At 43.2% G+C, this 23646-nt stretch overlaps 1 pseudogene across 1 annotated transcript in view; it reads right to left on the bottom strand.

Annotated features, from left to right (window-relative positions):
* The window catches only part of LOC144770434 (sulfotransferase 2A1-like), a 443056-nt pseudogene that overhangs the window by 46103 nt on the left and 373307 nt on the right, over nt 1-23646 (bottom strand). The window contains exon 6 of the transcript XR_013598894.1: nt 7068-7245. The product of XR_013598894.1 is annotated as a sulfotransferase 2A1-like (transcript). The remainder of the gene's footprint in view (nt 1-7067; nt 7246-23646) is intronic.

Here is a 23646-nt window from a genome sequence, read left to right as displayed (position 1 = left end):
TATTTGGTCTAGGAGAAATGTTAAAAAAACAGAATACAATGTAATAATTTGTGACTGTCTACTCCATAGTAAAAATGTCCCATTTTCCAGGGAAGGCTGTTGTCTTGCTGCACTTTTATGCACAACTGATGAATGCTTGCTTTTGATTTTTAACACGCACCACTTTTTCTCCTAACAGACAGAAGCTTGACTCCTAAGAACACGACCAGGATCAAGTTCAAACAAGGTGAGAGCTCGGCTCGACCACAAGAAATGTGTCCAATTAATCGTCAGCACTAACCACTTTTCCGTTTTCAGTTAAATAGTTTTATGACAAAGTAGATTTTAATAAATGTGTTTACTTTTAATAAAGCTTTTAAACTTAAATAGACTCTGTGGTTTTTGTTCCTCTAGACTAGAGTGGATGAGCTAAAGGTTTTGGAATTTTTGCAAGCATGAGTGCCTCTGACACTTCTTGACTGTGCTGTGACTCCGTACTACTCTCTTGTCCTGCGTACGATAATCTAGAGATCATTGGGGATCTATAATCGGTGACTTCGGGAGCTGAATGACTCTGCCACACTATCTAGTCAGTAAGGAGACAGTGCATAGAGGTATTGCTGAATATAATGGGAGTCCAATGGAATTGCCAAATGTCCAATCTTAGTTAGCTACACAGACAGACTAATAAGAATAGTCTAGTAATACCACAGGGAGTCATATTCGAGGCAGGATAAGAATTTATATCCAGTCTACAAGAAGATCAAAGACGATTTAGAAAAAATCGAATGAGGAACGCTAGGAAAAAATAGGTACTGTTTATTAAAATGTAAACTTACTGGGGCCAGCAAAGGAGCCCTCGCCTGCCCGATCCTGGCCTGCATCCTCAGCACCCTCCTCCTGTGTCCTCTTGCCCTTGGGGGGAGCTGATGTACAACATGAAAGAAAGAAAAACCAGAAAACATGGATGAGATTTTTCAACCAAATCAAACATTTCAAAAGAACAATAACAAAATATTTTGGAAAAATAGCAAATAGATAGACCACTATTCCACGGGATCTATCTCATGTGGTATACTACGTTATTCGTATTGCCTGATTTGCGGAACGTTGACTTAGAAAGTTCCTATGTAACTCAATAAACAGACTACTAAAGAGGTTTGCCTAGGCCTGGCACTGCAGGCAGCAGTGCGCAGCACGCGAAGTGACAGACAAAGTCCATCCTGCTTGCAGATCAGTGAATACTCAAACTATCAATCCACCCGCCACCACCGCCACTATTTCTTCTTATAGCCATGTGTCTAAAGGAAGGACTGGACTTCAGTCTGTTGGGGCTGATTTAGAAGTCCCTTGCGGAAGTTGCGGCTCATTTTCCTCCATTGTTGCGTGCCTTTTGTGACGCAGCGGCAGAACAAAAGACTCGCCATGGTGTTGGTGCGGCGTATATATAAAAAAAAAACACATATGGGCATATGGGCGATGCATCACGTTGTAAAGCCCTGCGCCATCAGGGGGCGTTCCGGCGCAAGGGAGGGCGTACCTGCGCAGGAACGAATCCTAAAAGTGGCTGAGGGAAATCTACAAGATGTCAATCAGTCACTTTTAGGACAATGATGCATGACTCAAACCCTGCGCGCTTGAAGCCGACGTACGGCTTGATGCAGCATTGGGGAGATAGGGTACCCCAGAGCATTGCTGGAGCTGCGCCATCGTTGGCACGCAACTCCAGCAATGCGCTGCCTTTACGGCACAGATGCGTAAGGCTTCTGTGACGTTTTGGGCCAATGGGTGGTGGTGGCATGGCACACAATTACTGCCGCATCCCTGCTACTTTGCAGGGATGCGCCGGTAATTGAAAATATGACCCTTACTGTCTAGCATTACGCAGTTCTTTTCTTTACACTACACTCATACATAATTTCTCAGGCCAATGAAATGCTTCTGAACACAACATACAAAACAAAGAAGCATAGTAGCAAGCAAGGCTACTGAGAAGGAGAGCAGTGCACCTGAAATGCATAGAAGATTTTGAAATATAATTTACCTCAATGTAATCGGCAGCATTATTGCTCTTGGTAAAGAACAAAGATTTGCAAATAACAGAGCAGGATAAAACAGAGTAGTAAATGTACTACTACTACTACTCACCAAGCCCGGGGACCTCTACGCCGAGCGCGTCCAGCAAGTCCCGCTCCCGATCCATGACATCGGTCCAGCGGTGGGTGGCCTGGTTATATGTGCGCCGGACCCCAGAGATCTTGTACATGGCCCGGCACACCTTCTCCCACCGCTTGCGACGCTCCCGGATGCCATAGCCAGTCGCGATCTTGCCGCCTCCCAGGATCGTCTTGGGGAGGCGGCGCTGGACGTGGAAGATCAGTGCCGCCACTTCCTCCGCGCTGAAGATCTCCCTCGGGACCACTTGCTCCCCCCTTAAACGCCCGCACGGGAGCCGGGCACGGGGTGCGGGACCCTTCCCCTTCTCAGGGTGCTTCCCGGCTCCCTTTACCATGGTCTGGGCAGAAATAGAGTTAAATGATAAACAAGAAATAGAATAGTGAAGAAGAAAAGAAAAGAGTTTAAAAAAGTAGTTTAAAAGTAACTAAAAGCTGCAGAAAACACAAAAATATAGAGCTAGAAAAATAGAGGGATAGATAATAAGTAAAATTAGATCAAAAAAACTTCAAACAAGCAAAGGATGGCAGAGATTGAGAGAGGATAGAGAAAGCATGCCCAGAACCATAGCAATGAATGAGAAACAAGATGGCCGCGCCCGTTCACGACCGCGTGGGTAAGTTCGCGCGAGATTTTCCTTGCGAGTACGCGCGAAATTGTACTAGCGAGCAGCACACTTTGCGAGATTACACATAGCGGGCGGAAACGGAATTACGTCACGCCAACAAGATGGCCGCGCCCGTGTACGACCGATAGGGTAACTTGGCAAACGTATAGCTAGAAGCGCCTCGCGAACACGCGCAAGATCACGCGAACATACACGTCGCAAAAAAAACAATTTTGTATTCGCACGTATTCGCGGCTTCCGAAATCGATCTCGCATGGATTCGCGCCCCAAAAAACGCGCGAAATTGCAGAAAAAAACGATTTTAGCTAAACTGAAAGCAATGAGCAGGTGCAAAAGTTCAAACTTAACATTAGTAACATTCAAGGTAGTGCTTCCTGATGGGCCCCTCCAGAGTTTGCAACTATTCTATGACCCTGCTATGACCCAAACAGCAGGCTCATAGAATAGCTACAAGTACACCATAAAGGTCCTGTGAAAAAAAATTTTTGCTGCAACAAAAAGCAAATTACAGATAAGGAAGGAAGCAGGTGCCAGCCAGACTGGAACTTTCAAAATTACTGACACATTAATGAAACACAAATTAATTGATGGCAGTTGAAGAAGGGCAGGTGTGCTTGCTTTTTTCAACCACCATAATCTACAGTGATAAATAAACCTAATGGGTGGCAGTGAGGATGTACCAGAGGGTGGCATGGGTGTCCCAGAGGGTGGCAGTGGTGAAACAGAGGGTGCTGTGAACCTGTGATGATAAACCAGACGTAGAAACAACATAGTCGCGGCCGTTGCGAGCCGAAAAGTAAGTTCGCAATTGCGAACTTGTCCCAAAATCGGCGCGAACGCGCGCCAACACAAAAAACGGGAAAATCCGCAAATCCGCTAGAGTTCGCGGATCTTCGCGGATTGCGAATCCGTAAATCCGCAAGTTCGCGTACGCGAGATCCGCTAGATCCGCCCATGCTTAATTAGACCCAGCCATATGCAAAATTGACCCTGCTCCTCATGGGAACAGTCCATTTCAAACTGCCAAGCCAGGTCCTACCTGGACCGGAAACAAGCATTCTGGGATTGGTTTTCAGGTATCCCCCCCTCATCAGCCAGTCTAGATTGAATCAAGTGGCACAGTGAGCCCGGCACGCAAGTCTGGCCATATTTGGCCAATTAGGAAAGCTTGTTCAAGACTGATTTGCATATGGCTGGGTCTAAACTGAAGTGGCATGGTGGGAAAAAGAACAATGGATTTAACCCAGATCTTTTGATTCAGGGTGAATGTTTGATTTGTTTCACATTCCGTCCATCATCTGTGTGTATTTTGCTGTTTTACATATGAGCCAGGAGAATGTGACTAACTCCATATATCGTATGTTCAAAAGATTGGTCGAGGTAGTCAAATGTTTAGTACAAATCAAAGAGTAAACAGAACAACAGAAAACAGATCACCACCAATAAATGCAAAGGGAAGTTCAAGAACGGAAATTTAATTTCCAATGTAACACCAGCATTAAATGTGATTGTCAGTCAAAGCATTAATGGGTCGCTATGCATTACTATTGACAGTGATCATAGGTGTAGGAAGCAAAAGGGAAATCAGGGCAGTGGTAGTGAATTGATGAGTGAGGGACAGGGTAAAGGTGTTTGTGACAGAAGTACAATACACAATATATACAGATTGACCTATCCAGTCTAAATAAGGTCAATTAGTTCCTATATAAACATTGGTCTACGTTTCGACCCCATCAGAAAGGAGGGTGAGTGGTTTCCTCACAACAGAATCTTCATCAGGACAGATGAGCACCTACGAGTAAGTAATAAGGTTCAGTGCCAGATAGGAATTAATTTGAACGTGGTGAAAATGTTGAGTAGGTAGAAATGATTGGTACCTACTTGTGTTAGGAAGGGCGGGCAGCGTTCGATCCTCAATGGGCTCTCAAGGGGCTCCTGGTTTACTAGAAGGAAGACATGTTGTATAAATGTACATGGCGCCAAATCAAAAGAGAGAGAGGACTAGGTAAGCCAGTCCAGATCCCCAAAGTTATATATAATTATCAATAAGGACTAGCTATGTGTGTGGTTAGATACTCAAGAGTGCGTACGTATGTAGGCAAACCATTAGGTTTGATCATGAAGCCCTCACCCACCAACCTAGTTGGTGGCATGCTTCATCATCGGGCCCACCACAGTGACACCGAATGTGTCCCGGGTGTGCTTCGACGCCAGATTACTGCGGAGCTGGTATATTGCTGAGTGTGCAGTGAGGTGAGTGAGAAGGTGATAATTAAAAGCTATACAGTGGTGCCCGATACCCGAGGGTAAATGGATAAACTTTAATCACCGGGCCCCTGTTAGCAGCTAAAAGGCAGACGGACGCGCCGGAGTGCGGATTATGACCTCCTGCGTCCTGTGTGGTCTACATGTTTCAGCCAGGCCTTTGATTTTAAACTGGCTTTCCTCAGGACCAAAATTATGTGAAAGGGTGCAAATAAATGCTTAATTTAAGTGATTGTGTTATAATTAATGTGTCGCACTCGCTAAGGTGCATTATGGGACAGAGGGGGATTCCCTCTTGCTTTAACTGGCTACTTGCTGTTAAAGCCTCCTTGGGTCACTTGGCAGAGAAAAAGACAGGAAATGCTGGTCTGGATCCTCCTTGGACCTGTCGTCCTTCTGCGGTGCCCCGAGTCACTCTGCAGTAATCTGGCGTCGAAGCACACCCGGGACACATTCGGTGTCACTGTGGTGGGCCCGATGATGAAGCATGCCACCAACTAGGTTGGTGGGTGAGGGCTTCATGATCAAACCTAATGGTTTGCCTACATACGTACGCACTCTTGAGTCTCTAACCACACACATAGCTAGTCCTTATTGATAATTATGTATAAATGTACATGTCAGGGTGGAGGAATTCACAAGCAATAGGAAAGTCCGAAGAGTGGTGTACTCACTTTAGTTGATAGTGTAGCTAAACATGGGGAATCAATCTCCCGATGCATGCTATGGTAAATCCAAAATGGAGTCAGCGGAAAGAGGGGGCATAGGCTACATCAGGGTGGACAAAAGTAAAAGAAGCGCTGAGTAGCAGGTAAATATAATTGGAAAGCACAATGCAGGGATGACCAAATGTATTAGGTATCCTGCTGCATACAGCACTGGTGTGTCTAGTGGTTATTTGGCTCACACGGCAGGTACTGAAAACAAATCGAGAGAGGGGTTGTTAATAGAAACGAACATGGAAAGGAACCACTTCAGTTTTAAGCATTTATAAAATGCATCTTGTCTAATGATGACTTTATAACAAAATAGTGAAAAACTGAGGAAGTCCCAAGACACTCAGCTGTTAAGAAACCCTTTAGTGTATTTCCCTTATACCTCGCAATGCCAACTTAATCCAAAGATGTACAGTGTTATACAATTAAAACCATATAAGGAACAAATCAAGAATCCTAAACAGTGTGTTTGTTGTGTTTAAAAAATATACAATTTATGACAACCTCAACAACTGTGACTCTGATATTTTTTTAACTGTGTATTTTGTATTGACTTCTATTTTTAACTGAAACTGTATATGTATTTTGGCACTATAATTATGTTATATAACATTGTTTTTATTGATTCGTAATAAATTGTATATTTTTTAACACAACAAACACACTGTTTAGGATTCTTGATTTGTTCATTATATGGTTTTAATTGTATAACACTGTACATCTTTGGATTAAGTTGGCATTGTGAGGTATAAGGGAAATACACTAAAGGGTTTCTTAACAGCTGAGTGTCTTGGGACTTCCTCAGTTTTTCACTCTTATGCTCCTTGTCCCGAATTGCATCTAAAAGGAGGCCTCCCTCTCTTTTTTTATTTATAACAAAATAACCTGTTGATTAATCTCTCCAAGGACAAACCCACAGAGAGGGGGCATACAAATCATTATTTTTTCAGAGAAAGAATATCCAAATACCAACTTCTCCATCTTATCGTCTACGGTTTTGACAGCATTATTATATTTTTTCTATGACAATATATACTTTTGGGTGAGAGGGTTTCCAACATCTGCTAGGTACTTTCATAAAGGTAAGTAGATGTGGAATTAAGAATTACAAGTCTCTGCATCCGTAGATATACTTACATTGTCAATATAGTCTTAGACTTAATTGTGAATGCCACATTTTTGTGGTAGATATTAATGACTAAGATATTGTGTCTTAGAAACATTTTTGGGCTGCAGAATAAGATGTCTCTGCGCAATGAGAAAAGTGATAACGATATGGCAAGTAATGAATAGAATCCCCATACCTTTACGCATGAAAGAGCTCTTGCTTGTGTCAAAATAATCACTTAGAAGGGAAAAGTTGGCCATTTTGTTGTCCTTCATATTTTCGAAGGTTGCATGTTTTACCACCAGATCAATGGCCTGGTCATCCAATTCTTCCCCAAGGAACCTACAGATCATCACCACTGCTCTTCTCAGATCCTGGAAAAACAAATATAAAATTCCATTAACGCTGAAGGGCATAGGTGACTTCAGGTGACTTTGTGGTTGAAAAGAGAGCTCTCATGCACAAAGTTCGACTATGGGTGCAATTTACAAAAGGTAGCCCTTTATTTCTGCTTTCTACACTAATATTTATATGATAGAAGCAACCTAAACTTTGACTTTTTATAAGTAGATATTGCTTCTCAAAATTAACATAGTTATGTATTAAAGCCCCATATTCACATGTGGTTTTTAATGTAATACATCTCTTTTGGGACGTTTTAATGTCAAAGGGTTATGACTACAGCTCTGCAGGTAACACCTGCTGTATATTAGCATCAAATTCCAGCCTACTCAATATATTTCCTTATATTCCTGGAGGAAGCAAACATAGATACCACGTGTCACACCTTCAGAGCTCTTGGGATTGAGGCTTACATCCAGAGTTGAAACATCAAAGAGGAATTGCCAGTCTAACAAAGTCAAGACAAAGAGAGAGTGAAATAGGGACAAAAGCGTCAAAGCAAACCTTCAATCATTGAGGCAAAATAAATACCATCAGCCCACTACAGTGGCGGAGCATCGTCATTTGGAATTGGTTGTGCTTGATCTAACTGTTGTACGCACACCTATCCAGGGGTGGGCAGCTACAGTACAGTCAGTATCACAAATGCACTCAACCACTCTAATATTTTGCTCAGTGTTTGATTTGCAGTGCAGAATAGTGAAAAAAGAAAAGTGCAAAAAAGTTAAAATTGACTACTGAGACAGAGATAACTTTAATAGACGCTGTCTTCGTGTCAATGTTAAAGCCAAATGCAGATAGCCTGAAAGAATAACTATCATACGCAATAGGAGTGAGATTGGCCTACATGTTTCAGACCTACAGGTGATTTATACCAGGCTTTCTTCAGGACCATATGTAAAACTACGCTACTGCAAATATTGCCAAAACTTGTGCACAAATCATATATCCCAAAAAGGTTTATTATCAATAATTGGTACGATACATCCTACCACAACCTATGAATTGGATATTGTTTTTCAGCAATCACAGGCGATGTATCTTCTTTCCTAGAGAAAGTAAAAAGATGTTAAGTGTTGGACCCAGTTCGAATATTACAAAACAATCATTGTCTCAACATCCATATTATCACAACGTAGATAATATATTAGCCCAAATAGAGTGGCAAATAATAGGAAATTCTCTATTAACACATACTTAGGTCAAATTATCAGTACTCACCCAGCTTTTTGTGGGAGTACGTCTCACCTCACCTGGCATCTGCTCAGTTGATGAGGCCCGCTCTGTAATGTGGGTAGATGTAACTGTCACAAAGGTGCAATATTCACCTATGCTCATCCCCCAACTTACATACAACCTTCAATGGTAACTTTGCTAATAAAAACAATAAACGACCATAGCTGAATCCCCAGACCTCTCACTGAGGAGTATAGTGTAGGTGAGGTCATAAGACCCACAGTTCTTTCATGTGTTCCTACTCTATTCTTTTAACATATCTTCATAGCACACTTGGTGTCCACGTGGTCGCAGTACACTCCATAGTGATACATATACAATTTATGCAGATAGGAGGTCTGCCACTTTGTCACAAGGATGTTGTCATCAGTGATGTCATTTGAGATGTCATCAGTGATGTCATGAGTGATGTCACTGACCATGTCATGAGTGATGTAATATGTGACGTCATCAGCAGTGCATTGCACGCGCAAGTTATAGTGAGTCCAACTAACTATAACGTGGGAATTTCAATGGTTTTATGCGAGTAAAATTTCCACCTAACTATAACTGGTGTGAAACCTATGGTTTTTTCAGTGAATTTAATAGGTTTTTTAAATGCTAATTCCTAACTATAACTGGTGTGAAACCTATGGTTTTTTCAGTGAATATATATATATATATATATATATATATATATATATATATATATATATATATATATATATATATATATATATATATATATATATATATATATATATATATATATATATATATATATATATATATATATATATATGAGGTACGTGGTACTCCCAAGTCGAAGTATTCAGCAACGGCAGTCACTGTCGAACAGAAAGCAGGAGCAGCGAGACCCAGGAAAAGTGCAAATATTTTTATTGAGTGCTAGCCCAGCACCAGTCCGCCATGATATATATATATATATGTAACATTTCTATGGCAAAATGAAACCCCTCATTTTGTTCCTTTTCAAATTAAATGTATTAAGTGTTACCACTTTATTCCAATCAAGATGACTTCAGGTGTGCCATACTTTTGTCATAAGTAAGACTGTTAGCGTTCTAGTTGTTCTTTAGAACACTCTGGGGCATTCTGTCATTGGGCTATAGTTGGGCTACATCTGGCTGATATTTGGGCTACATTTGGGCTCTTTTGTGTCTGGTGGCCATCTTGGGAGACTGCATATCAGAATTTTTTTAAGGAAATATAAGAGGATTTGAGAAGTCAATCAAAATGTGCCCTAATTTTTCTTTCTTCAGCACTAATCATAATTTCTATGGCAAAATGAACCCCCTCATTTTGTTCCTTTGCAAATTAAATGTTTTAAGTGTTAACACTTTATTCCAATCAAGATGACTTCAGGTGTGCCATACTTTTGTCATAAGTAAGACTGTTAGCGCTCTAGTTGTTCTTTAGAACACTCTGGGACATTCTGTCATTGGGCTATAGTTGGGCTACATCTGGCTGATATATGGACTACATTTGTTTTTTTGTCTCTGGTGGCCATCTTTGGGCTACATTGGGCTACATTGAGCTACATTGGGCTACATTGGGCTACATTGGGCTACATTTGGGCTCTAACATATATATATCCCAATGTAGCCCAATATATATTTTTTCAAAGTTAATTTTCATAAAAACCACTGGAGCATATATCTTGAGACATAGCAAAGGCACATCGGGGTACCAGTCCCTACAATTTTGCCAAGTTTGGTGGAAATCCATTCAGCCGTTCGGGCTAAAAGTGAGTCCAACCGCCCTATAGAATTTAACATGGGGAAAACACGTTTTGGGACCCCCCTTTTATCTCGGCCCCCGCTTGACGGATCCCCCCGAAACTTTCAGGGAAGGAGCGGAGCGCAGAGAGGCAAAGTTAAGAAACATTACAGGCAGGGACCCCATTCCGCGCCAAAGTTATTCCCAATAGAATGTTGCGGATTTCCTATGGAAAACAATCCTAACTATAACTACCTACTGGCGACCGCCAGTAGGTAATATATATATATATATATATATATATATATATATATATAAGTATATAGTAACATCAGCGATGACTACAGAACGCACGATATCAAGTATAATATCTAGGAGACCGTCTCAGCGCCTGCAAACAGGGGATATTGCTGGAATGACTTCCAAATCGATTCCACGCATGCGCACAAGCCCACTTCTGGTTTATGGGATATGTAGTTTAATGAGAGATGTAGTTTTCATAGCTAAACATCAGACAATAATGTGCATCACTGATGGCTTCAAAACCTTCAATATCAAAGAAAATATATAAGAGCTGATATTTCAAGTCAGAATGATTGTCTCAGCGCTTATAGGCGCCCTTATGTGAAATTTCTTCGTGTCGCCCCAGTGTCGTTTATATCATCTAATTGACATTAGTTCAGTGTAACTTTCTGTACAGGCGCGCATCTGCGCATAGATGCAAACTAAGACACAGGAAATGTAGTTCTAATGCACAATACGAAAACGTTTTTCAGTTGTATGTGTCTAGAATGACCCCGGGTGAGTATTTAAACACCACCCCCGCACAGCTTGTATCGTTCACTCTTAATAAAGCCCAAATATCCAATTATATTGATTCAATCTCAATACTATTTATATATCGACTTGTCAATACAACTGGACCGTAAGGAAGACCCTACTGTTTATGTTACTCCACAACCAGGCTGTCCTGAGGACAGCGAAGCCTACAGGTGAAGAAACTAATCTGATCAAATGGAAGTTATTGTTATTTCTGGATGATCTCAGTTTTAATTGAGAGACAATTCCTTCATAACAGCATGTATTGCTGGCCCCACTAAAAATCCTACATAAATACTCTAAGCCACACTCCCGAAAAGATCAAAACGAGGAGGGAATAAGGAGAGGTGGGACCTAATCTCGTGGTTCTACTAATGAAGCTCAGCACTCAACAAGGGCACATTAGTAGGAGTCATCATAGAGTCACCCATGGAATATCGTCATTGTGTCCTTGACTGTCGCTTTTCAGTCTATATATCCATTTTTGTTCTTTTACAAAGAGAAACTTGGTGATATCACTGACATGAAGTGGTATGAAAGGACGCTTTAGTACTATCCACTTCATGTCCTCTGCTTTGTGTCTAAGACTCAAGAAATAGTTAGTCAGACGAGTAGATTGTTTGTTACATCTTATTGTTCTCTTATGTTGTCTTATTCTGAGCTTAACCTTCCGTGTGGTCATGCCTATATATCTCAGGGAGCAAGGGCAAGTGATCATGTAAATAACCCTCTCAGAATTACAGTTAGTATGAGTAGCTACCATCTCTAACACCCTCTTCAAAAAGAATATGGATGAGACTAATAAATCCAATAAAGAGTATAAAGACAACATCCTTGTGACCAAAATCAAGAAATTTAAGAAAGATCTTGCTCGATTTGCACTGGTTAAGATTTACCCCTACACTAGTGATAACTATAAAGCACCTGAATACAATAAGAGAGGTGGACGTTATGGTTCAAACTATTCCACCTCTGGTTCTGAACAGGGCTCCAGTGACTCGGATACAACGAGCTCTAGCACTACCCACAATAGAGGCAGAGGCCAACAGTATAGGACGAACCGTAGGCAAGGATCACAAGGTCCATATCACAATCAAGGACCTTGGTGGCCACCAGTACCATGGGGATATCAACATCAGTCGTTTCCCCAACAAATGTTCCAGTTTCCACCGCAACCACAATTCTTTGAGAATCTGTCTTATTTAGGCCAAGGCCGCGGATGCAATCGAGGCAGAAGAAGAACTCTGCCCCAAATCCATTGGGAAACGCAACCATAATTTCCGAACACCCGCAGCAGGAGAGGACAACAACAGTAACCAGGGACAAGCTCAGAAGGGATGACCTAATAGTTAACTTGAGTTCACGTACCCTGGCGATTGATGAAGAAATGGTGTTGAACAAAGGTTTCGGCTTTGTCCCAACCAACAAAGGAGATCCTTTTCAATTAAGGTGCGAGCTCGAAAAGTTTTTTCTGCAGATACGTCTCCACTTCTTTTTTAAAACCAAAGAAGGGAATGAGAGCCCCATGGACACATGAGAGACCAACACCGGCTTTAGAAACCAGTCAACCTTCACACCAATGAAAGATCAGGTACCATCACAGGTGACGGTCTTTGAGAAGGCGGTCATTCACGATGTGATGGCTCTTTGTGATTCCAACCACCAGAGCTACCAAAATCTGTCCAATAGAGAAAAGACACCACTAGATGTTTTGGCGAAAGACAGTTCAATAACAATAAAAACCCGCCGATAAAGGGGAAGCGACTGTGATCTTGGTCTCTGACACATATCGCACAGAATGCCTCCGCCAATTAAATGATACGAGATCATACCAACTTCTAACAACAGATCCTACACCTCGGTTAGTGACTGAAATAAGTAGCTTGGTAGAAGAGGCAAGAACTGAGGGCTTGAATACACCACAAGAAGGGCTCTTTTTGATCACCAGTCATCCAGTTTTGCCCTACTTTTATTGCCTTCCCATGATTCACAAAATTCAAAGACCACCTCCAGGTCGCCCGATTATTTCGGGCATCGGTTCTTCATTAGAACCTTTATCAACGTTTGTTGACAATTTTTTGAGACCTCTAGTGAAGGAAATGCCCACGTATCTCCAGGATACCACTGATGTTTTAAGGATTCTGCCTGAGATTGATTTCGATGTCACGACTGACCTTTTGGTCAGTTTTGACGTCGAATCACTCTATACCTGTATTCCTCAGCAGGAGACGCTAGATTCAGTCAGACTACTTCTAGATACGGGGGATTTGAATAGCATCACACCGGTACATTTCATCATGGAGTGTGCGAGGTTGGCTATGAGCGAAAACCTTTTTGGATTTGAAGATAAGATCTTTCTACAAATCTCAGGAACATCTATGGGCAACGTTTTTGCGCCTAGTCTAGCCAACCTCTATGTTCACCTGTTTGAGCAGGATCATGTTCTCAACCACAGCAACCTGTTTTTACATCAGATGTTGCTGTGGAAGAGATACATAGATGATATTCTGGTGGTGTGGCGTGGATCTACTGCGAAAATCTTGGAGTTCCATGCGTGGCTGAACAGTAAAAACCAGTACTTGAAGTTTGCTGTAGAATACAGCAAAACCAAATTACCATTTTCTGATATTTTGATCTCTCCACTTGATGGGAAACTGGCGAGCCAACTCTATAGGAAGCCGATGTCAAAAAACTCACTACTAACATTTGATAGTCATCATCCGAAGGCTTTCCACTAGAATCTGCCTGTAGGACAGTTTCTGCGGATATGTAGAAATTGCTCGGAGAAAGCACTGTTTGAGAAACATGCAAAGGCATTATCAGACCAACTTCAGTCTCGAGATTACCCGAACGTCTGGTGTGACGGGCCTGGAAAAGAGCGGCAAATAATAATCGTGATGCCTTGCTCGAGGGCCCAGTAGTGAAAGAAACACTTGAAAGGCTGACTTTTGTAACAATATTTAGTATACTGTCCAATCATGTACAGAAAGTGGTACGGCGACATTGGAAGATCTTAAATGTAGCAACGAGTACCATCCGACTCCCTTATTCTCTTTCAGGAAAGCAACTAGTTTAAGAGATAGTTTGGTCCATGCCAGTCCTAGGCAACAAGTTTGTGAGGCTCCCAACACACTGTGGAATCTTCCGACAGTTCGAGGTCATTTCCCCTGAGGCTACTGCAATGTATGTCCTCAAACGCAAAAAACAGAATCAGTTGATATCGGAACAGATAAACCTTGGATTCTAACTACTCATACTAACTGTAATTCTGAGAGGGTTATTTACATGAACACTTGCCCTTGCTCCCAGATATATAGAGGGATGACCACACGGAAGGGTAAGCTCAGAATAAGTGAACATAAGAGCACAATAAGATGTAACAAACAATCTCCTCGTCTCACTAACCATTTCTTGAGTCTTAGACACAAAGCAGAGGACATGAAGTGGATACTACTAGAGCGTCCTTTCATACCACTTCATGTCAGTGATATCACCAAGTTTCTCTTTGTCAAAGAACAAAAATGTATATATAGACTGAAAAGCGACAGTCAAGGACTCAATGACGATATTCCGTGGGTGACTCTATGATGACTACAAGTAATGTCCCCTTGTTGAGTGCTGAGCTTCATTAGTAGAACCACGAGATTAGGTCCCCCCCTCTCCTTATTCCCTCCCTGTTTTGATCTTTTTGGGAGTGTGGCTTGGAGTATTTATGTAGGATTTTTAGGGGGCCAGCAATACATGCTGTTATGAAGGAATTGTCTCTTAATTAAAACTGAGATAATCCAGAAATAACAATAACTTCCATTTGATCAGATTAGTTTCTTCACTTGTAGGCTTCGCTGTCCTCAGGAGAGCCTGGTTGTGGAGTAACATAAACAGTAGGGTCTTCCTTACGGTCCGGTTGTATTGACAAGTCAATATATAAATAGTATCGAGATTGAATCAATATAATTGGATATTTGGGCTTTATTAAAAGTGACGGATTCAAGCTGTGAGGGGGTGGCGTTTGAATACTCCCCCGGGGTCATTCTAGACACATACAACTGAAAAACGTTTTCGTATTGTGCATTAGAACTACATTTCCTGTGTCATAGTTTGCATCTATGCGCAGATGCGCGTCTGTACAGAAAGTTACACTGAGCTAATGTCAATTAGATGATATAAACGACACTGGGGCGACACGAAGAAATTTCACATAAGGGCGCCTATAAGCGCTGAGACAATCATTCTGACTTGAAATATCAGCTCTTATATATTTTCCTTGACATTGAAGGTTTTGAAGCCATCAGTGATGCACATTATTGTCTGATGTTTAGCTATGAAAACTACATCTCTCATTAAACTACATATCCCATAAACCGGACGTGGGCTTGTGCGCATGCGTGGTATCGATTTGGAAGTCATGCCAGCAATATCCCTTGTTTGCAGGCGCTGAGACGGTCTCTTAGATATTATATTTGATATTGTGCATTCTGTAGTCATCGCTGATGCTTCTATATACTTATATATATATATAAATATATATATATATATATATATATATATATATATATATATATATATATATATATATATATATATATATATATATATATATATATATATATATATATATATATATATATATATATTACCTACTGGCGGTCGCCAGTAGGTATATATAGTTAGGATTTTTTCTCTATGGGTTTTTTGAAAATTCTATGTCTAATAACTTTGGCGTTTGTGGACGGAATCGGCTGAAATTTTCAGGAAAATGGCACATTTTGTTTCTGAGCAGCCCTTGAAAATTTGGGGGGGGTTCGTCCAGTGGGGGCCGAGAAAAAAGGGGGGTCCCAAAACGTGTTTTTAACATTGAGTTTTCCATAGGGCGGTTGGCCTCACTTTTAGCCCGAACGGCTGAATGGATTTGCACGAAACTTGGCAAAATTGTAGGGACTGGTAGCCCGATGTGCCTTTTGTAGGTCTCAATATATGTGCTCCAGTGGATTTTGAGAAATTAACGTTTAAAAAAAGATATATATCTGTAACAGCGGACCGGTTAGCGCTCTGGTTCGCGGACTTTTCGCGCAACGGAGCTTTGTGAAGCGAAGCTGATTGGTTCTCCGGCGTCTGTCAACATTCCAAACAGTCCGTAGCGGCCGCCATCTTGTCTCTCGGTAGGATCGAGAGACAAGAGGAGGTCAAAACAAAGGGGGAAATAACTATAAGGGGGCATAGTAGATCCTCGCTGACCCCCTAGGTTTGATGTGGAGGTTTTAAAAGGGCCCCGCGGGGCAAAAAAAAATAATAATAATAATAATCGAACGGCTGAATGGATTTGCACGAAACTTGGCAAAATTGTAGGGACTGGTAGCCCGATGTGCCTTTGCTAGGTCTCAATATATGTGCTTCAGTGGATTTTGAGAAATTAACGTTCAAAAAAAGATATATATCTGTAACAGCGCACCGCTTCGCGTACTTTTCGCGTTACGGAGCTTTGCGAAGCGAAGCTGATTGGCTCTCCGGTGTCTGTAAACATTCCAAACAGTACGTAGCGGCCGCCATCTTGTCTCTCGGTAGGATCGAGAGACAAGAGGAGGCCAAAGCGAAGGGGCAAATGACCATAAGGGGGCATAGTAGATCCTCGCTGACCCCCTAGGTTTGATGTGGAGGTTTTAAAAGGGCCCCGCGGGGCAAAAAAAAAAATAATAATAATAATCGAACGGCTGATGACCATAAGGGGGCATAGTAGATCCTCGCTGACCCCCTAGGTTTGATGTGGAGGTTTTAAAAGGGCCCCGCGGGGCAAAAAAAAATAATAATAATAATAATCGAACGGCTGAATGGATTTGCACGAAACTTGGTAAAATATTAGGGACTGGTAGCCCGATGTGCCTTTGCTATGTCTCAATATATGTGCTTCAGTGCATTTTGAGAAATTAACGTTCAAAAACAAGATATATATCTGTAACAGCGCTCCGCTTCGCGGAGATAAAATTATATGTGTATTACCTAGCTGTTGCTAACACCAGTTAGCGACGGCTAGTAGGAGATAGCGACCATCTTGGGTCCCACTTTGCATGTGAGTGATATTTATCACTAATGACATGCAAAGTGGGCATGCCAAGATGTTAGCGACTGGAAACAGTCGCTAACATCGCTATCTCCTATTATCAACTTTTGGAAATATTCGAGATAAGCGCGAATATCTCCAAAAAGTAACAGCTGCCCTGAGCAGTTCTTAGCCATGTTATCCAATGGGAGGTGGATAACATGGCTAAGAGCATTAGCTCGGTAATGCATGAATATCGCGGAGTTTTCAGCGACATTAATGCATTGCGCTCGTTTTTTATCGTATTTGCGATAAACCTTGATAATAGCAAGGTTTATCTGCGATAATTTCTGACGGTAAAAAAATCTTTGCAATGCATCGTTAGGGATAAATATCGCTTAACTTTGGTAATATGCCCCAACGTCTGTTAACGTTCGATTCGAAGGAAATCAGGAATTGTTGAAAAACATTGTGTGCGCCATCTTGTCTTTTTTCAAATGCCACACTTTTGTCGTGCACGGCAGCCATTTTAGATGCCTTGACCAGATCCACTCTGTGAACGCTGTCGATCCTTAGCATGGCTCCCCACCCTCGCAAGCATCTCCCCCAGGCAGTGGTCACCCCCGCTCTCTGTTTTATGCATGGGTAATAAACCTCCCCCCATCTGCGCTGTTCTTCCCTGAGAATCACACCCTGTGCCCGCCCGACACCTCCCTTTCGCCCTATTCACTACCGCACCCTCTGACACTCCTTTTCCTCTGTGTCCGATTGTCCAGGCCGGTCCTAGGCTATCAGCTAGCCCTGCAGATGTAGTTTATGGCCACAGCTGTAAAGAATCACCCGTCTTCAAAGGAGTTATAGTAGATCAAGGCCCACACTCGATGAGATCCGTCACAGCAGAAGCGTTGCTATTATCTGAAAACCATTCTGTATTGTGATTGGGGAGGGGACCGAGCGTGAAGCGGAAGATTCCAGGGATGACTCTTTGTACATCAAAGTTTTTACAATTATGTGTCACATTAAAAATATATAGCACTCCGACAAAGTAGTAAGATTATAAAACTTTAATAATTTATAAATATATACAAGAAAACAAAAATAGTAATAACATATAAACATTTTTAGAGAAAAACAACGAAGTAGCGGTCGGCTGTGCGAATAGTCCCAACGCAGCACAACGTCCAGATTTCCGGCGTGGGGCGTCGCGGGGGGTGGGTGATCAGTAGCAAACTGTTGTGCGAATAGTTCCAAGGCAGCAGAACGCGCCGAAATCTAGATGACACAAAAGTGATGTCTAGTAAGTTGCCACCCAGCAAATAACGGCGTGGGGCGTCGCGGGGGGTGGGTCATCAGTAGCAAACTGTTGTGCGAATAGTTCCAAGGCAGCAGAACGATGGCACCAAGGTGATGTCCAGTAAGTTGCCGCACTGGTTTTGGTATCCTACAATGCTGCTCCGAATAACGGCGTGGAGCGCCCCGGGGGAGGCGGCGTGAACGGGCCTCTCCAGGTGGAGTCTCGTCTGTTGTAGTGGGGCGCCCCTTTACCGTTTCAGTTGCCATTCCGTCCGCTTTTGGTCCACTGTGTCAAAATCCGCCATTCAGCTGAGTTGCGCCCACTCTTGCGGTGCAGCGATAGGCGGCTGTCACAGGACTCTCAAAATGGCGGCAGGCTGTTTCCTTTTTGGGCCTGGTCCACTGAAATGGCCCTGGGACACCTTGGAAATCGGACGCTTGTCTGCTAGGTCTTGGACCCCATTCTCGAAAGCGTCCCCTCCGCCTTGAGAATTCATCAAAAGTTTTGGGGGCCCCGACTCCTGCAGGCTTCTGGTGGGGAGCGGCTGCCATGATTGCTCGCGGAATGACCACGACGGAGCTACGAGATGGTGGTGCTCTCATGGTGACGCCAGCTTCAGTCTGAAACATCCAGAAACAAGGTGGGGCTTTCATCGTTTGGGGGAAAAAAAAAGTTTTCATCCAATGAAAAGTGTTATTTTTAGGTCATATGATCAAGCCTTCCATCATTAGGAAACCAAAAGTAAAATGAACCAATGAAAAGTTTTATAAACAAGTCACATGACCTGTTATGCTGCATAGGGTATAAAATGCGGAGAAAATACGTTGGCACGTGAGGCGGCGTCAGTAGCGGACCGATGTGCGAATAGGCCGAAGGCAATACAACGCGCCAAGATCCGGATGGCATCGAGGTGGTGTCATAGTTGAGAGTTCTGAGCAGCGGTTGTAACACTGTCTGAAGCTTATTTGCAGCTGCTGCAGCTTCACTACGCGCCAAGATCCGGATGGCACCGAGGTGGTGTGTAGGAAGTTGCCGCACTGGTGTGGCCATCCTACAATGCTGAAAGTCGGCGTGGGGCGCCCCGTTGGCCTGTGAGTTTGCGTCAGTAGCGGACCGATGTGCGAATAGGCCGAAGGCAGCACAACGCGCCAAGATCCGGATGGCACCGAGGTGGTGTCTAGTAAGTTGTCGCACTTCTGTGGCCATCCTACAATGTTGAAAGTCGGCGTGGGGCGCCCCGTTGGCCTGTGAGATGGTGTCAGTAGCGGACTGATGTGTGAATGGGGCCAAAGGCAGCGCAACAATATTTTCTACTATATTTCCGGTGTAGAAGAGACCACAAGGCGCTGAGATGCCAAGATCCGGATGGCACCGAGGTGGTGTGTAGCAAGTTGCCGCACTGGTGTGGCCATCCTACAATGCTGAAAGTCGGCGTGGGGCGCCCCGTTGGCCTGTGAGATGGCGTCAGTAGCGGACCGATGTGCGAATAGGCCGAAGGCAGCACAACAATATTTTCTGACTGACACCACAAGGCGCTGAGATGCCAAGATCCGGATGGCACCGAGGTGATGTCTAAGTTGCGGACTGATGTGCGAATGGGGCCAAAGGCAGCGTAACAATATTTTTTGTATGGAAGATACCACTAGGCGTTGAGATGCCAAGATTCGGATGGCACTGAGGTGATGTCTAGCAAGTTGGTGTGGTCATCCTACAATGCTGAAACTCGGCGTGGGTCACCCCATTAGCCTGTGAGATGGCGTCAGTAGCGGACCGATGTGCGAATAGGCCGAAGGCAGCACAACGCGCCAAGATCCGGATGTCACCGTGGTGGTTTCATAGTTGAGAGGCACTTCATCTGCAGTGGGGCGCCGAGATCCGGATGGCACCGAGGTGATGTCTAGCAAGTTGCTGTACTGGTGTGGTCATCCTACAATGCTGAAACTCGGCGTGGGTCGCCCCATTAGCCTGTGAGATGGCGTCAGTAGCGGACCGATGTGCGAATAGGCCGAAGGCAGCACAACGCGCCAAGATCCGGATGTCACCGTGGTGGTTTCATAGTTGAGAGGCACTTCATCTGCAGTGGGGCGCCGAGATCCGGATGGCACCGAGGTGATGTCTAGCAAGTTGCTGTACTGGTGTGGTCATCCTACAATGCTGAAACTCGGCGTGGGTCGCCCCATTAGCCTGTGAGATGGCGTCAGTAGCGGACCGATGTGCGAATAGGCCGAAGGCAGCACAACGCGCCAAGATCCGGATGTCACCGTGGTGGTTTCATAGTTGAGAGGCACTTCATCTGCAGTGGGGCGCCGAGATCCGGATGGCACCGAGGTGATGTCTAGCAAGTTGCTGTACTGGTGTGGTCATCCTACAATGCTGAAACTCGGCGTGGGTCGCCCCATTAGCCTGTGAGATGGCGTCAGTAGCGGACCGATGTGCGAATAGGCCGAAGGCAGCACAACGCGCCAAGATCCGGATGTCACCGTGGTGGTTTCATAGTTGAGAGGCACTTCATCTGCAGTGGGGCGCCGAGATCCGGATGGCACCGAGGTGATGTCTAGCAAGTTGCTGTACTTGTGTGGTCATCCTACAATGCTGAAACTCGGCGTGGGTCGCCCCATTAGCCTGTGAGATAGCAGTTCTTTGGATTTGGGCCTGGCTCGTCTGCTGTAGTGGGGCGCCCCTTTACCGTTTCAGTTGCCATTCAGCTGAGTTTCGGCTGCTCTTGATGCTACAGCGACAGGCGGCTGCAACAGGACTCTCAAAATGGCGGCCTGTTCTTTGGATTTGGGCCTGGTCCACTAAAATGGCCCTGGGACACCTTAGAACTCGGACGCTCGATTTTTTTTTCCTTTCCTGTACATGCAAAAAAAGGTAAATGCCCGGTACGTTACACGCTTCATCTGCCACGATGAACTCTCTAGAGGAACCGAAAAAAAATATAGTTGTGGTAACTATACCATGCATCGTCATATGGAGAGGTGGCACCAATTAATTATAGTGCTGCATAAAAGAGAGATTTGGAGGAGAACCCCTGACCTGCTAGTACATTCATCAAAGAAGTGGCACTGAGAGCTTCAGAGGCAAGGGAAACGGTCCCAAATATTTAGAAGAACTTTGGAAAGATTAAAATGACATGTTTAGATTGTGGCAAATTTATTTCATGTGGACATCTGAGTGTTACTCTAATAAATACAGCATATGAACATCATCATAGTCGATGGTTGGTAGAGACATTTTGACTATATCCTGGACCTGCCCGTCCTCGCCCAAAATGGCGCCAGAATAAATGGGACTCGTAACTCCTTGTTGTGTACTGGTTGCAGAACCTTGAAATCACGAGATACGTATGCAGTTTTGAAGCACATGGCGGGCGGGGACGAGAATTGATTGAATATTTCGACATCCCTATTGATATTAAGTTCTGATGTGTTATTGATTACTGTACTGTTGAAAGTTCGAATTAACGTCACCCATGGTACTTGCCCGCAAATGTATATCTAGATAATTTTATTGTAACTGGCCCTGTCGTATTTTAATTATAAAATGTACGTCCACCGATTCCGTAACTGTTAGACACCTTAGTTCTTGCAACCTAATGGCCCGCCCGTTACGTTCCTCTACAGTGTAAATGTCTATTCATCATATACGATTACAGTTTGCTCCGTGGCCGGCCCACGTGGTTATAGGCTCGTATTTGTATAATGAAATTTTCACAATAAAGGTTTTTAAAAGAAAACATGGTAGTAGTATATACATTGGTAAAGTTTTTAATAATAGTCACTGTTTTAGAATCATTAAAAGGCAAGTGAAATAAAGCAGACCAATTACATGAAGGGTAAAAGGTATAATACGAAGGAACGCAGTAAAGATAAATGGTCAAGGGCTGTTGTGTTTTCTATTCCTGCAACATAAAGTGATCGATAAGAATCTCATATTCAGGCGTATCGGCGACTAAGACAGCAGGTCGACCCTCTTTTGCTCAACGGCTCCGTCATGGGACGAAGAAACGCTCTTTTTCTCGAAAAAAGAATATATTTTACTTGCAGGACAGTTGTAAAATTTCCGGGAAAGTACATTAGCCTGGAACATTATAACATATATTTAAGAAAAAATAATGTTCGGAAGTAATGAAAAGCGTAATTTTTAGGTCATATGACCAAGCCTTTCATCATTACAATAAGAAAAGTAAAATGAACCAATGAAAAGTTTTATTAACAAGTCACATGACTTGTTATGCTTACGTTACGCGCTGCGCGCCCCGGATGACTTCCGGATGCGCTAACGCGGCGCGTCATATGACGCATTACGCGACAACGCAGGTACAGAATATAGTCAAAATGTCTCCACCAACCAGCGGTCGGAACACAACCCCTTTCAGCAGGCTAAATAGTTCTGTTAAATGACAACAGAAGGGACAGGCAACAAGAACCATCAGTCAAAGAGGGGAGGGCTAGTTCTTCTCTACCGGGTTACATTGGGGCGCTACCGGAACTGATCGAATTGGTAGTCTACAGTGTTTCTGGATGTTTCAGACTGAAGCTGGGGTTAGCATGAGAGCAGCACCATTTCGTAGCTCCGTCGTGGTCATTCCGCAACCAATCATGGCAGCCGTTCTTTATCGTTATTTTGGGCGGGGTGGGTGGCGGAGCAGAGCTGTTTTGCAGCCATCATTGTGTGGAGTTCAGTTCATCTCACTAGTTTTGTATTTGTCATGAGGGGTTGTTCCTAATGTTTCTATTTTAGCGAGGTCAAAAAGAGATCCCATTAGTGGCCTACTGATTTTGCTCGATTCCTTTTCTTTTTTTTTACACGATTTTTCGTTATCTGCAAAGACTAAACAGAGTATTGCGACTCTGTGTTTGTTTGTAAATAGAGAATGAACCAAAGAGAACTAATTCTAAAACAGTAAATACTTGGATAACAATGAATCAAATGGAGAGAGAAGCAGGCACGACGGATTACAATGGGGGCAAAGACCTGCGTTAACTACCTTTCACTATCTGCAAAGAGAGAGTACTCCTAATAGAAATGAGGGGGGGGGCACCATTCAAAGCAGATCAGTGTGCATAAACACGAAAATGTTTTCACTTACCACGTACTTGACATTCGACAGCTTATGATATTTGCTATTAAAAAACCATTGAAATTCACTGAAAAAACCATAGGTTATAGACCATATATAGTTAGGAATTAGCATTTACAAAACCTTGAAAATTCACTGAAAAAACCATAGGTTATAGACCATATATAGTTAGGAATTAGCATTTAAAA

This window comes from Lissotriton helveticus, chromosome 7 (assembly GCF_964261635.1).
Source record: "Lissotriton helveticus chromosome 7, aLisHel1.1, whole genome shotgun sequence".
In the NCBI taxonomy this organism is placed as follows: domain Eukaryota; kingdom Metazoa; phylum Chordata; class Amphibia; order Caudata; family Salamandridae; genus Lissotriton; species Lissotriton helveticus.
This window is presented reverse-complemented; position numbering and strand designations above follow the sequence as displayed.